Source organism: Thamnophis sirtalis, unplaced genomic scaffold (assembly GCF_051295495.1).
Source record: "Thamnophis sirtalis isolate CommonGarterSnake01/CBP01778 unplaced genomic scaffold, rThaSir2_p1.2 scaffold_11, whole genome shotgun sequence".
In the NCBI taxonomy this organism is placed as follows: domain Eukaryota; kingdom Metazoa; phylum Chordata; class Lepidosauria; order Squamata; family Natricidae; genus Thamnophis; species Thamnophis sirtalis.
The window spans coordinates 46,856,099-46,870,408 of NW_028261391.1; the positions used below are offsets into that span (position 1 = coordinate 46,856,099).

The following is a 14,310-nucleotide window of genomic DNA, read 5'->3' on the forward strand; positions in this document are numbered from 1 at the left end:
CTTCTCAACTTATACCACACCCACTTCAAACTCCCTAACCTTTGCAGTATCTCATGCATTTCTATGCACCAAGCCTCTTGTATACCTCCTTACCGCCTTGAGAATCCTCAGAAACTTCACCAGACCTCTTAAACAGACTCTTGCCCCCTGCCCCACTCAGCAGCAGCCATTTACCTGCCTTCTGGTCTTGGACATGCAACTTTCTACTAGCTTCCCTATTGACTTGTGGGAGGCTGGCAGGGAGCAACGGAAATGACAATCACATGATCATGGATGACTGGCAGTATAGCAGCTCTAAAGCAGGCACAACTTTTCCAAATCCAATCCCTTGGGAGTAATGGTTGCTGGATTTTACATGCATTCTTTAAGTTAGCCCATCTGAGGTACAGTACACTGCTTGAAAAATTGCTGCCCTGTGATGCATGATTTCATTCAATTGAAGGTTTTACCAGTATATAAGGAACAAACAGGGAAGGGCCAGTATGTAGCAGAGTTTAATGTGTGGCTAAAGGAGTGGTGTAAAAGGGAAGGCTTTGGTTTTATTAGTCATGATGTCTGCAGATGGTCCAATGAAAAACTGTACAAAAGAGATGGTTTGCACCCATCCAAGAAAGGGACTGAGTTACTTGGCATTAAATTCACAGATTTTCTGGATAAACATTTAAACTGAACAGTGGAGACAGAGAATTGATTGATACAGAACATTTCTGTCCCCAGCAATCTAAAATTCATAGGGTTATCAGTGCATGTAACACAGATGTTTGTGCGGGTAAGAGTATCACTCCCGCTGTCAAGCAAAACCAAGGATTTAATAGTGAGAGCCATACCATGTGCATGAATCATACAAGTGGCAAGAAAATAGGGCAGTCAGACATAACACAGGTTATGTAGACAGTAAACAGGGTCAATCAAAATGGACTCAAATGTCTATACACCAATGCACAGAGTATGAAGAATGAACAGAGTGAATTAGAAATGCAAGTAAAAGATGGCAGATACGCTATTGTTGCCATTACAGAAACTTGGTGGAATGAAACCGACAATGGAACATACAGCTAGAAAGATTTAAATTATTTAAAAGAAATAGACCAAATAAAAAAGGAGGTGGAGTTGTACTATATATAAGAAATAATTACCTCTCTACAGAAATAGAGCACAACAATGATGAGTGCATTTGGGTCAATATTAAAGGTTGGGGGAAAATTACATTGTCATAGGTCTATACTACAGGCCACCCAACCAAGCAGAGGAAGTAGATGAACTTTTTGCTAGTCAGCTAACTAAGGTATGTAGGAAGCACACCACAATAGTAATGGGGGATTTTAACTACCCTGACATCAACTGGGAAACAAAATCTGTACCAAGTGGAAGATCCAACAGGTTCCTAACAAACCTAGCAGACAACTTTGTTTCCCCAAAAGTAGAGAAGGGAACAAGGAGATCAGCCATATTGGACTTAATTCTCACTAACAGAGAGGAAATGATAGAAGGTGTTGAAGCCACAGGAACCCTGGGGGCAAGTCACCATGCAATATTGGAATTCAACATTATGCAAACACAAGTAGTAGAACAAAGTCAAACTAGAGTCTTGGACTTTAAGAGAGCTAATTTCAATAAACTTGGAGAGAGCTTGGGAAAAATTCCATGGATGAGAATCCTCAAGGGGAAAACAATTCAAGAAGCTTGGGAAATTTTGAAAAATGAGATTACAAAAACCCAGTCTAGCACAATACCAATGAAGAAGAAAAATAACAGCTCCCAAAAGAAACCAGCATGGCTGCATAAAGAACTCTCTGACAAATTGAAAGACAAAAAAGATAAGTATAAAAAGTAGAAAGTGGGAGGACATATCTAAGGCAGAATATCAGCAAATAGCCCGAACATGTAAAGATGAAGTGAGGAAAGCTAAGGCTCACAATGAAGAAAGGCTTGCCACAAAAGTAAAAAACAAAAAAGGTTATTCCAACATGTTAAAAACAAGAAAAAGGTTAAGGAAACAATTGGTCCATTGCTGGGAGAAAGAGGCAAGAAGGTGACAAGCAACAGGGAGAAAGCAGAACTATTTAACTCATGTTTTGCATCTGTCTTTACACAGAGGGATAAAACAGTCCAACCTATCAAAAACAGCACCACAAAAATCAGATTAGGAACACAAGTTGAAATAGGAAAGAAAATGGTAAGTGAGCACCTGTCTACCTTAGACGAGTTCAAATCATCAGGACTGGATGGATTACACACCAGGGTTCTGAAGGAACTGGCAGACGAGATCTCAGAACCACTGAACTATATCTTTCAGAGATCCTGGAGCACCGGGGAACTACCAGAGGACTGGAAAAGAGCTGATATGGTTCCCATCTTCAAAAAGGGGGGGGGGGAATCCAGGAAACTATAGACCTATCAGCCTGACCTCAATACCAGGGAAGATTCTGGAAAAGATAATCAAGCAACAAATTAGTGAACACCTAGAAATAAACAAAGTAATAGCCAACATAGTTTTGTAAAAAAAAAATCATGCCAGACTAATCTTATTGCATTCTTTGACAAAGTGACAAAATTAGTGGACCAGAGGAATGCCATCGATATAGTTTACTTGGACTTCAGTAAGGTATTTGATAAGGTAGACCATAACCTACTACTAGATAAAGTAGAAGAATGTGGGTTGGACAGTATCATCACCAGATGGATTTGTAACTGGCTGACCAACTGCACTCAACATGTAGTCCTCAATGGAACTGCATCTATATGGAGGGAAGTATGCAGTGGAGTACCCCAAGGCTCTGTTTTAGGCCCAGTACTCTTCAACATCTTCATCAATGATTTGGATGAGGGAATAAATGGGGAACTCATCAAATTTGCAGATGACACCAAGCTGGCAGGAATAGCCAACACTCCAGAAGACAGGCTAAAGATAACAGAAGGATCTTGACAAACTTGAACATTGGGCACTATCTAATAAAATGAATTTCAATGGTGAAAAGAGTAAAATTCTACATTTAGGCAAGAAAAATGAAATGCACAGGTACAGTATAGGTGGTACCTTGCTCAACAGTAGTAACTGTGAAAGGAATCTTGGAATCCTACTGGAGATCCATTTAAATATGAGTCAGCAGTGTGCAGCAGCTGCCAAAAAAGCCAACAGTTCTAGGCTGCATAAACAGAGGGATAGAATCAAGATCACGTGAAGTGTTAATACCACTTCATAATGCCTTGGTAAGGCCACATTTGAAATAATGCATTCTGTTTTGGTTGCCACGATGTAGAAAAGATGTGGAGACTCTAGAAAGAGTGCAGAGAAGAGCAACAAAGATGATTAGGGGACTGGAGACTAAAACATATGAAGAACGGTTGCAGGAACTGGGTATGTCTATTTTAATGAAAAGAAAGACTAAGGGAGACATGATAGCAGTGTTCCAATATCTCAGGGGTTGCCACAAAGAAGAGGGAGTCAAACTATTCTCAAGGCACCTGAGGGTAGAACAAGAAGCAATGGGTGGAAACTAATCAAGGAGAGAAGCAACTTAGAACTGAGGAGAAATTTCCTGACAGTTAGAACAATTAATCAGTGGAACAGCTTGCCTCCAGAAGTTGTGAATGCCCCAACACTGGAAGTCTTTAAGAAGATGTTGGATAGCCATTTGTCTGAAACGGTATAGGGTTTCCTGCCTAGGCAGGGGGTTGGACTAGAAGACCTCCAAGGTCCCTTCCAACTCTGCTATTGTATTGTATTGAAGGTTGCAAAGAAACAGGCACAAGAGTTTTAGTGTTGTATAGCAATATATATTCCCTTGTCTATTGTGAGCCGCCCGGAGTCCTTCGGGAGTGGGCGGCATACAAGACAAATAAATAAACTAATATCAGTATCACTTATATACCACTTCATAATGCTTTTACAGCCCTCTCTAAGAGTTTACAGAGTCAGCATATTGACCCCAAAAATCTGGGTCCTCATTTTACCCATCTCAGAAGGCTGAGTCAACCTTGAGTCGGTGAGATTTGAACTGACCTGCAGCTAGTAGTCAGCTGAAGTACTGCACTCTAACCAGTGCGCCATCTCAGCTCATTGTAGATAAATATAAATACTGCTTTTACTGTCTTCTATTTTACAGATCTTAAACCTGACCCATCAAGTTTTCCAGAGGATAAAGAATGCTGCCATGACTATCATAAGACCAACATTTTTGTATCACTTTTCTAACTGTTTTATGTCACTGTTTATAACTGTTTCCCATTATATCAACAGCCATTATGGCCCTCCATAATGGAGGACTTCTATCAAAAACAGTATGCATTCAGCCTTAAGTTCCCAAGTGCCCAATATTTTTAACATTTAAATGGATTCAATCCACAGATGTTTCAACTCTACTCAGAGTCTAATATACAAGCCAGTTTTAACCGGATTTGTGGGCCTGTGAAACTTCATAGACATGGGTATTCATACTGAAAACTGGGTATCGCTTCATTCAGCATCATGGCCAGTTTATGTGGTACCTCTCTGTTCCAGAGTGCTTAACACTTAAACTCTGGAAATCCTGCCTAACAGGAAGAACAGTTTGATAATGGAACCCCTTACTAAATATGATCAAGTGGAAGATAGCCAGCAATGGGTCAATTTAACTTTGGATACAATAGACTAAATATGTTTTCAATCCCAAGATCAAAAATAATAATAAAGAGAAAATCAAAAGGATTTGACTTTTGCCTCAAAGTCAGGCGATAATAGCCTGATGAAATAATAATTTATTTAAAAAAATAGTCTTACCATTATAAAGAAATTTCCACAAGCAAAGTAAGAATAATCACACTAGACTAGAACATGCTTGTTTTTATTTAAAATTGCTCAGTTAGCTTGTGTACAAATTACGTTTCAATCTAATAGTCAATCATAACTTTGTAAATAAAACATTGAGATTCAAGGAATAATCAATGGCACAGAAGATATTCAAAATGCTATTTTAAGAGTTAATGCTTAATAACCTAAATAATAATCCTCCCCTAATGTTTCCTTTCTGTGTATCTGAAATTACAGGTGAAAAAATAGATGATGATGAAATACACTATTATCTTGTACAGTCATTTCAGGTTTAATTTCTAAGTAGATTCATAGTGAATATCTTATGGTTATTTGGTTTAGTAGTTAGTGCCTCCCTTCCTTCTTACCCCATATATATATGACAGAAAAAATCATTGGGAAGAATTTAAAGTTAAGGTTAGCAGCAATTCTGATTTTGGCATGGCCTTTCAATGCAAGAATCATTTCAAATACTACCTAAACAAGCAAGAATACAAAATCAATTATACATGCAATATTAGTGAATACACCCCCCCCCACACACACACACCTCTGTGATTACTGGCTGCAAAGGAAGCAATTGACATCTGTACAAATTTTAATCAAATACTATTTTTCACTACCCCAGTATTGTGCTTGTAGCTCAGTTTTCATTATAGATATCATTGGCTCTTACAGCAGCAGAGATGAGTGCTTTTTCAGTCAGTATAGTTTAATCCAACTACATCATCTCTTTTCTTTCTTTTTCTTCTTTCTGTTCCGCTCTTCACTGCTATCCTCAGCTTCACTGGCAGTTGGGGTGGGCTCTCTTCTTATGATTTTCTTCTCTATCTTGTATTCTTGTTCTCCTACCCTGGGGTTTCCTTTTACAATAAATTCACCATTCTGATACATTATGGAAACATCTGTCTTTGGATACGTGCCATAGACTCTTCTGAGATCATCTTTCACAAAGTCTGGCAACTCCCTCCTAGGCCCCATGACACGTTCAAGCCTACCCCAGTGGAGCTCTCCTCTCAGAACAAACCCTTCAGGCCACAGATCCCAGCTTGGTCTCTGGACTGCCCTATGAGGATGATAGTTACTGTAAGGCTGGTACAGAGGAACAGAACTCACCTGGGGAAAGTGCCAGAAAGAGTAAGGGTAAAAAAAAGGACTTTGACCATAGAGGTGATGGTACTCCATTTGGTTGGATAAACTGTTATTGTAACCATAGTCCATATTATAGTCCATGATAGCAAGAGGATTGTAAGTGTTGTGCATCGGAACCTGGGACAGGAACGCATAAGGAAAATTCTGAAACATGCCAGGATAGTACAAAGCCATACTTGGTAGATGGTACACACAGCTTCTTCTTAACCAAATGCCACTTTCTCATGAAGCATTTCACCTAGGTTTTTTCTTCCACACTGTAGGGATAAAGTAAGAGATGCTGAACTTCTTGAAATCATAAATAGTTCATATCTATTTATCAACTCTAAATAGTTAGAAAAATTGCATGTAAAGTATACACATTTTCTAAAATGAAATTTGTTCAGGAGCAATGTTTATAATACTCCTAAAGGGATTTTTTTCCTTACAAATAATGATCTCATAATTAGTGCTCTAAACAATTACAGTACTTCAATAGCTTTGAAGCTTGTTGAGACAAGTTCTGTGTACCTATTATAGTGTTCTAATAAACACAAACGAGGAAGCTTTTTATTCACCTGCTTCACCAGGATACGGGGAATGATGCAAAGCAATGTAAAGCAGTATTCAGATTTATATATTGAAAAACATAGGCCTGGGGCTACATTTTAAAATGTAGTTGGATCTTTTTGTTTTTGTTTTTGAAGCCATGATTCTGGGTAGAAGAGAATTTCAACTTTGTCCCAACTGTGATCCAAATCAGTTTGTATGTGCACATATAGGTGGTGTTCCTATTGCACATTAAGCCACAGATTAACTTTAGCTTCCCAAATAAACTATACTTGGATAGGTTTGCATAAACAGTTGTGTTTTAGAATACACAATTCACATCAAATGGGAAGCTACGCAGAAGCACCCCACAGAATAGCTTAATAATACTTGATTCCTGTGCCACGGGCCATCCATATTATGCTTTCCCAATTACGTGCCTAAATGGAAAGTAGGCTGAAGAGAAAAAAAAGCCAGCCACAAGCACTGTGTTTATTTCCAAGAATTGCTGTATATCTCCTGGGTTCCATCTTAGAAAATAAATCCGAAAGGGGCAGCAGTCTAGCATTCGGATAAGAAAACAGACAAGGTGCTAGCAAGCACCCAGAGCGACTAAGCAAAGGGGACACCAGCAACAAACTCAATTGTCATTTTCAAGAAAAGCAAGGCTTTTGATAGTACCAGTGAAATGTGGTTTTCCTTATAAGAAACAGGCAGGAAGGAGCCTGATTACAACCAGCACAATAGTGAGGGCAAAAGAAAAGTCCTCAACATTGTACTATGGTCTTACTGTGCTTCGGTTTCCCCCAACCGTCAGCCATTGCTTATATTAAAAATCAGTTAATATTAATAATAGTAATATTATAAACAATAATAAAGTAATGTTGTAAGTACTTTGCAAAAAATGTTACACTTCGACTCTGCAATTCAGACACTGTATTGCATATTTTAATATACCAGGAAATGGCAAATTATCTATGCATCTGCTACAACAATCACAATCTATTTACTAAAAATTCTTCCTGGCTTCACTTCAGTAACACAGAGTTGGGTTAAGTCAATTCTCAAGCATATTCTCAGGAATTGCATTTGAAGTAAACAGTGATGGTAACTCTCTCCTAATAGAAATACAAATCGCCACCCGAAGCTAAAAAGCAGCCCAAATATTATTTTAAAAATCAATGAAGTTTGCTAGCTAAAACATAAGGAAAAATACATCTTTTTACATTTCTTTCTCTTTTCATTTTACTGTCTGCAAAATCAAGGAGATAAATACCAACTTTCATTGCTAATTTAATATCAGAAATAGACTTTCCTAAAATGAAAAGTCTAAGGTTTCCTATCTTTGGCTGATTAATACTCCACCACCACCCCGCCACATTTCACAAGTTCCACTATTAGAATTAGGCTACAGCTATGTGTTGCACAGTCTCCTTTAGCATTTTAATCTTCAAACCAATCGCTAGTTTGCGTTTTATACCCAACTATGTAATCCACATAACCTGTGTCTTGAATACAAGATTTCACAGTCTAGAACGGGACACGCAGAGAAACACATCCGTTTAGTACTTTTTAAAGGAATAAAAATAGAATCGAATGCCCCATAAATCCTGCATTAAAAAGCAAAAGCAACGTTACCAAACCATAGTAGTGCCACAGCAGCAATAGTGCCACAGCAGTTCTGCCCAAGCAATGCCCAAGAATATGTAAGGAAATGCAATTATCACTGCCACAGCTCCTATCGACCTAGCAGTTTAAAGTATGCAAGTAGCTAAATAGATACCACATTGGTGGAAAAGTAGCAATGTTCCATGCACCTCAATTTATAGTCATGCTGGCCACATGACCACAGAAGTGTCTTCAGACAACACTGGCTCCCTCAGCTAGGAAATGGAGATGAGCACCATGCCTTAGGCACGACTGATCAGGGAAAACCTTTACCTTTATTTAAGCATGAAAAATACTCTCTCTCTCTCTCCCTCCCTCCCTCCCTCCCTCTCTCTCTCTCCATGTTTCAGGTTTTGTTGTCTGGAGAACAGGACAAAGGAATGCATAGCAACCAATAAACTCTAGAAAACAGGAGAACATTCTTGCAGATGTTATCTCAATCTTTTCTTATCGAGAGTACAGTATTGTACGTGTTCTGTTCCTCCTTGCCTTTTTAAAGTAACACAGTAGCTTGGATTCTTTCTAGAGTAGAGTAAGAGGTACTATTGAGGTAGCTATATTTAATCCCTTTCTTACCCTGTAAGAGAGATTCATTTATCCAATTATTGACTTTTTGTATTACCACATGTGTATTTTATCACTTTTCCCTCCTATTTATTTTATTTTGGAATTAGACTATGCACATATTATATTTAATTTTATTAATAATGTTGCAAAATAAATCATTCAATAAACAAGCCACTTTTATATAGTTGAAAAGAAAACAAGAGAGAGAGGGAGGGAGGGAGGGAGGGAGGGAGGGAGGGAGGGAGAGAGAGAGAGAGAGAGAGAGAGAGAGAGAGAGAGAGAGAGAGAGAGAGAGAGAGATAGATAGATAGATAGATAGATAGATAGATCTCCTCGGGGGAATCAAGAGATGTCAAGCATAATCCAACTAAAAGGATTCTTTAATATTTTAGTAATAATATACAATATATTAAATACAATTTAAAAAGTCAAGATAACAATCGAAATGATGTGATTAAGCTTCCTCTTTTTCTTGAGGTGAAACTTCAATTGAATCATCATGGCTACCATCTTGACTTTAATTTTAAAGATAAAAGTTACAAAGCTGAATAAATTCCATTAACAAGGTTGAGAGAATTTATGGGGGGAAAAAAGTTATAGGTCATTGATAATCAAGGCTGTAAACAAGGCTATTAAGTTTGAAGTATGAAAAAGCAAACCTCATGCTTCAAGCATTGGCGTCACTTAGTTGGGTAATGAAATATCTGCAGGAAAACAACCAAGCTCAGAAAGCATCAAGGATCAAGTATTACTTTATAAATTCGTGTTTTTGTCTATTATTTGAAAGTTTTTAAGTTTAACTTTCTCCTACACATGACATTAAAGGTTTGGGAGATAATACACTGGGGCCGATTAGTAGGACTATCAAAGGTGTTGCTTTAAAAAATGTTATAGCTTTCAATCCAGGTTTGCACAAATCCAAATAAGCAGCTTGTGACAGTAAAAATATTTTAAAAAGTAACTAAGTAACTAGTGATTGTTCCAGTTTTTATAGCCTAGCTTTATTAAACTGAATTACTATTTTTAAGTATAAAAAAATAAATTGTTATAGAAACAAAAATTAAAAAATCAAGAAAAATACGGGGAGAGTGAAACAGGAAGTGTAAATTTTCTTAGGACAACTTCATTCAGGATCAAAGTCTCAGTAGCTACTGATATTGATGATTATTTAGTGTCTCATAAATCCTGAGTAGCAAAAGCAAAAAGGGGCTATTAGTCCCTTGTCCAGGCTCCCGAGCTTCCAAATATATCCAGTTGGCTGGTATAAGACATTAAAAGCTGGACTAGATGGGCTTATGGATGATTCAACAGAACTGTTTGTTTATAACTTATATGTGTTATTTTTCTTTAAAGTGATGGCAAAACAGGATGCAGTAAAACAATGTTATAAGATTTGCTGCCCAACATAAAACTTAAGGACAAATAAAAAACCTTTCTCTTGTTCATCCTAGTTTGATGGAATGAACGCTGGATATTTGTATTACATTCCTCCATGATTAATTGAATCAGGGTTTATTCAGTTAACCTTCTGAGCTAGAGTAATAAAACACATTATGCTGTATTTTAGCTTATTGCATTGCACAAAATCCACATTTGTAGTTCAAATAGTATGTTTTGTTTTGGTATCTTCAGGTCACTCTTGACTCTTAGCAACTGCCTAGACTAGTCCGTGTTGTTTTCCTGGCAAGATTTTCAGAAATGCTTTCTGCCTTCTTTCAGCCTAGAGTATATGACTGGCCCAAGGTTACACAATTGGCTTTGTGCCTAAGGCAGGACTAGACTTTTATTCTCCTTGCTTCTACCCTGGTGCCTTAAACTGGTTCTCCTAGCATGCTTATCCATATTCCGTTGGACTACGGTTTATCAATTAATCCAATTTTCTACTTACATTTTACAGATCCACAAACTAGCTGCACAGGACACGTTTGCATATTTCAGGTTAAAATGTAGTTGGCTAACTTGTTGTTTAATGTACTCTTTGGACTCAGCTACTGGCCGAGTCCACAATCTGCTAACCTTTAGATAAAATACTGTAAAGAATTTATGGAGTTAACATAATTATAAGAATTTCTACATTACACTGAACCATAAACCATAACCACATTGGTCAAGTTCTCACAACATAGCATTTGGCTAGCAAACTGCAAGTCCACAATAGACCAGTTATTTCATAAATAATCTTACGTAATCTTAGTAATCAACAGAGACATGTAAGATATACCCTAGTGCACTACATTTAAAATGCATCTAGTATACTTCAACAAGAGTTAACCTTTAGCTATTTTCAACAAGAACAACAACAAACCCAATAAGAATTTTTTAGAAAAACAAAGTTATGGTAATTAGACAATGGATTAAAATTCCCATCTCCCCCATTTTCAGAAGTTATGCTAGAGATTGTGAGAATTACAGCCTAACATATCTGGAGACCATTCAGCTGGAGGAAGATATCCTAACCTTGCTTACATAACAGGCTGGGAAGCCTCACCAGCATTTTAAAACCAGTAATACACTCAATAACAATCAAACAGCATCTCCCAAGTACTGCTTATACAAGTATTAGTTAAGAGTTAGAACTGCCCTACTATTATAAAAATAACATATTACAGAAAGCATTTGTAAATGTTTTGTAAAACTACCAATTATTATATTTGTTATTTCACAACTTTTAAAAAATGTATCACTATTAAATACTGACTACCTTTTAGAACTTTGAATCCCACCCTATTCTTCTACCTAAAAGCAAAATGTTGTTATCAAACAACTTACACTAACCAGTCTTATTTGCAACTCTCTCTTTCCACTCATTTATTACTTTCAGCTCATTGCTCCTCATTGGCTCATTTTATCAACCCCAGACAGCACCTGGGGCAATTAATTAGCCATCATTCATTCTTTGTTAGTCAAAGGAAATCCTGATACAAATCCATTTCAAGAGGAATTCTGTCAGTAGGCCCAGGTAATCTATTATTTGGAATTATCTTTAGGAATCAATTTCCTTCCAACTTTACATTTGTTTGAAGAACTTTCAAAATTAATGATGCCAAAACTAGCAAATAGCCTTTTTTCCCCTCAAAGGAAAAATTGAAAAAAGAGATGTAGGAGAAGATGTGTTATGCCGTTTGATGTTAGCTGTAAAGCAGTGTTTGGGCATTTCTGAGTTTTTGGACTTCAGCTCCCAGAATTCCACTGCCAGCATGGCCATTGGTAAGAATCTGGCAGTTTAAGCCCATTATCCTGGAAATGGACAAGGTTGGAAAACAATACGGTAAAGTGTAAACCCACAGGTTAGCATCGTGGGCTATATTATCATCATAGGCTAATTGAGCTGTGTGTGGCCTTATTATTAAGAGCCCACATAACTCTAATTATAGTTCATGGTTTAAGATTATATGTTTCATGCAACTGTAGAACACCATCATTTCTGATTAACAACAATGACATTTGAAATAACTTAATTAATTTCAGCTCAACTCAATTATCCATGGCCCTAATTTTGTTTCATTCCTTTTACTGTTTAAATGTTTATTATGTAATTGTTTTTTGTCTGCTGGATTGACTTTTTATAATTGAGTGATATAAAATGTTGTGAATAAGAAAAAAAGATAAACAAGCCATAATCATAGAGTTGGAATCACATGGTAGAAGAAAATGACAGCATACGCATATGCACAGTATTCACATCCTGCTGCTGTGGCCCTAGGATATATCCAGAACTACCTTGGAAACTACAATTCTGCTCATCTGCTCCAACCATCTAGAGATGACTTTTTGAGAGACCTGCCTCAACATGCAGGTGGTATGGACTAGCTGTTAGGCCTTAATTGTAGTGGTCCCTGTGCTTTGGAATATGCTCCCTCTAAAAACAAATGTTGTCCCAAGTCACCTTTTCTTCTGAAGAACCATGAAGACTGTTTATTTCAATGGGCCTTTGATCCATGGATTGATGAGCAACTAGAGATTATGTTCTTACTAGAACTGGAATATTGATTTTTTGTTTTCTGTAGTCACACAACAGCGGCGGTAGACCAATATTGTAAATACATACAAAGTGCTAATTGGAGTGGGATGTAACCTGAAGATTGTATGATTTAACTGTTTTATTGAATAAACTACAATTTAGTCACTCATTTACCAAATCATAGTTGTGCACAAAGTTTAAAACACATTTAATGGTAGTTTATTTTGGGGGGATACAGGCTAGTGATAGTAGTACCAATTCTAGGATAGTTTTTATCCATGAACTGTTACATTGATGTGGAAATAAATCTAAACATTAAATAAATCATTCTAATCTAAGTAACCTCTTTTCAAAGTTTTAAACTAGCTATCAGATGTAATGGGTTATAATAGAATATCAAAAAATAGAGAAATAAAAGTTCAGAAAAAAGACCAAATGCAAAAAAAAGTGAGGAAATGTCCTAAAAGACAAATCAGGTTCTCTATTTCATCATGTACACTATTGCTATTTAAGGTATGTTAATAGATACGTTTCCCAATACATTATTCTCATAAAAGAGTCATGATATTCCTGTGCTTTAGTAAGTGGAATCTGTGAATCATCAGTGGCAACTGATATTACAAACATTGTAAAACAATATTTACAGAACAGACTGAATTAACTATTTTCCTTGACTCATGTATGATGCAGTCCTTCTCAGAAGAAGCTAAGGAAAACGCACACATGGACCTCTCAGGATATCCTTCTCAATTCTTTTTAGGCTATTTTGAACTATGTAGTGCCAATGATTTAAAATATAATTTTATTCCATATACTGAAAACACCACAAATCTGATTCTATAGTGCCATATATTCATTACAAATTACATAGCAGAATTCAACAAATTAATGGATAAAAGCTAATTATGCTGAAACAGATAATCTTAACAATGGATTTATATAATTATTTATTTATTGAGTACATTACCACTGCCAAGTACAGTTTGCAATACAAAAGCAGTTAAAACCAATTGAGTTTTTGAACAGAGCTAAACCCTGACTCAGATCATTTGGGAGATATTAGAATTTTGTGTGTGAAAAGGGGGGAATTTACCTCTATTATTTAGTATCATTGCATCCATTTGAAAAAAATGGAAAAGCAGATTTGAAAAATCTGCATACACCTAAATTGCGTAGTGGATAAGCTACAGTACTCCAAATGCAGATTATTTGTCCGATGACTTTGTTAATTTTGTTTATTTGGGAGCAATGCCTTTGAGTCAGTCTTCACACCTGGTGGCGACGGCCTGGACAAGTCCTTGCAGCATTTTTAGCAAGATTTCAGAAGTGGTTTGCCATTCCCTGCTTCCTAGGATAAGAGACAATGAGCAAAGCTACTCAAGAATCCAGAGGACAAATAGCAAGATATATTGCTCCACGCTACCTATCCATGTATTCATATTGAATACCAATCTAACTATTGTAAAGAAAAGAAACCTTACTAGATGCTCCATTGGTGACACTACATTAAAGGTGGCATCTAGACTACCTTGATGATTAGTTTCTTTTTGGTAAACCAATTGAAGACATTGCAAAAAAGCTTTAAAAGTTATGTAACACATCACTGAAGGAAACAGGCAGGTAATAATCTCTTCACAATCCCAAT

The 14,310-nt window shown here is 36.8% G+C and overlaps 1 protein-coding gene across 5 annotated transcripts in view; it reads right to left on the reverse strand.

Annotated features, from left to right (window-relative positions):
* Positions 1-6,062: 6,062 nt before the first annotated feature.
* Positions 6,063-14,310, reverse strand: part of ACTR1A (actin related protein 1A) — a 59,497-nt gene continuing 51,249 nt past the window's right edge. For 2 of the 5 annotated variants that reach the window (XR_015698054.1, XM_087725754.1), the window contains one exon: positions 6,063-6,198. The gene's annotated coding sequence lies outside the window, so the exon portion shown is untranslated. Of the gene's footprint in view, positions 6,199-12,960; positions 14,014-14,310 lie in introns of those variants that run through there. The other 3 variants (XR_015698053.1, XR_015698056.1, XR_015698052.1) reach the window with 3 other exon arrangements.